The sequence below is a fragment of the Macrobrachium nipponense genome, chromosome 49 (assembly GCF_015104395.2).
Source record: "Macrobrachium nipponense isolate FS-2020 chromosome 49, ASM1510439v2, whole genome shotgun sequence".
Taxonomy (NCBI): Eukaryota; Metazoa; Arthropoda; class Malacostraca; order Decapoda; family Palaemonidae; genus Macrobrachium; species Macrobrachium nipponense.
This window is the reverse complement of record NC_087224.1, coordinates 1,460,751-1,463,250: the sequence shown is the minus strand read 5'-3', so window position 1 is coordinate 1,463,250 and position 2,500 is coordinate 1,460,751.

The window sequence follows — 2,500 nt, the reverse complement described above, 5'->3', positions numbered from 1 at the left end:
GAGAGACTTCCTTTCAACCCACGTTGATTAAGATTCTACGTTGTTGGAAATAATTATTCATGGTTTTAATTTTGGCTATTTTAATAATAATAATAATATAATCAATAATAATAATAATAATAATAATAATAATAATAATAATAATAATAATATTAATAATAATAAAACTAAGAAACATACCGTAACAAAGCTGTAATATTGACAATCAAAAGCCACAGTGTTGCTAAAAGTATATTTTTAACATTGTACAAGAATATATTTTAACACTACTGTGGCTTTTAATTATAATAAAATAATAATAATAATAATAATAATAATAATAATAATAATAATAATAATAATAATAATAATAATAATAATAATAATAATAATAATAATAATAATAATAATAACTAATAAAGATCTTTTCTTATTTTTTATTTTTCATGTTATTAAGTTTTCAATGCCTGTATAATATAAAAAAAAAATTCCATTTTTCAAAATTTTCCATAATGGAGTCAAGAAGCTTCGTTGCAAATATTATCAATTTTTCTTCTTTCTATTGTCAATTTCAATATTTACAGTATAAAACATTTTTTTCCATTATGAAATCAAGAGAATTCGTTGCAAATTTTATTAGTGGTTTTAATAGCAACAACAACAACAACAAACAACTATAATAAATAATAATAATAATAATAATAATAATAATAATAATAATAATAATAATATAATAATAATAATAATACTTTTCAATATATTTTCTTTTAGTTGTTAACTTTTAATGCCTGCCTTTATAACATAAAAAGACAATTTTTGCTAATTGAAAACTATTGAAAACAAATTAAATTTCTTTTAAATAGCCAATTTTCAATTTGTGCAACATCAAAAAGATGTACAATTTTCAATTTCATCCCCATAACGAGGAAATCCATCTAAATAAAAACTCAAAACCATTATATTTCGAATCAAAAGAAAATAATTATCACAAAATAAATCACTGATAGTAACATCAAAGAATAAATATCATTACACCAAACTCTATATATGCATTACATCTAGATAACCAGATAAAAAGAAATACGTTGTTTGATGAGTGATGAGAATTTGAATTTTAAATTCTGACAAAAAAAAAGAACATTAATTTATCTCAAAAGCCTCGTGAATAATATTTCATTTCGTGAATGATCTATTTTTGTATATAAAACTGCTTTTTTAATCTGCTAATGCAAAAAAATTCCATACAGGAAATGATGGTGTGTAAAAACTCGTTTGATGATGGTTATGTATTCGTAACTTTTTTTATTTGTAGATTGAAGTCCATGTCTATTTTTGGCGGGTGGGAGGGTGGGGGAGAGGGGGGTTGTGGCCCGAGAAAAAATTCATCCAATAGATTTTTCGACTCTCCTGGGTTCATATAATTGTGTATATATATTGTATGTATATAATACACATACATACATAGATACATACATACACATAACACTACATTCACAAAATCGCAAAAATAACAATAGAAAGATATATAAAGATAAAAATGAATAAATAAATAAAAGGTTACAAAGCTCGTTTTTCACATGTTCCCATCTGCTGAGAAGTGATCGTCTTAGAGAGAGAGAGAGAGAGAGAGAGGCAATAAAATGCCTTCTTTTCATCCTATCCATCCTCACTCCTAGTTTATGCGTGCTCGGATTCTGGTGTCCTGAAGAAGAAGAAGAAAGAAGAAGAAGAAGAAGAAGAAGAAGAAGAAGAAGAAAGGGAGAAAACAGAGATCAAGGTATTTCGACTTTAATTTATTTTTGCCGTTTATGTGTCATTTCTTTAGTTTTTTATAAACTGTCATGTATGTTCTGGGCAATGTAAGTACTACCACATTAATGTGTAATAATAATAATAATAATAATAATAATAATAATAATAATAATAATAATATTGGAGAAACAAGTCCAAAGTTATGTAAATATACATATATTTAAATTTAAAACTATATGTACATTTCCATAACTGTGGATTTGTTTCGTCATTTGAAGACTCGTGCTACTATGAGGATTTTTTAATAATAATAATAATAATAATAATAATAATAATAATAATAATAATAATAATAATGATAATAACACACGAGAATGAACTCCTTCCAAAAAAAAATAAAGCAATTCCTCGTGGAAAATAATTAACAACCCAAAACGTAGTTGTAATTCCCTCTGGAAGTAGCTGGCAATTATTTTTGGGGCTAATTAGCCTTTCTACATAACTACCTCTCGCTCGGCCTTCGCCTCATTAGCACTGCGTCTTGTGAAAGTCCCGGCAGGGGCAACAAATGACTGGTGCGTTATTTTAAGCACACGTCAAGGTGACTGCGAGTGATTTATGGAGATTTACGGCGTCTTATCACGCTGCCAATTAGCCCTGCGTGGGAGTGCGTCTTCGGACGTAGCCAAGATGTCTTGGCTGTGCTGCAGAAGACGTCTAGTTGGTGGTAGGGAGGTTTGATTGGAGGAATATGTTACGAGAATTTTTT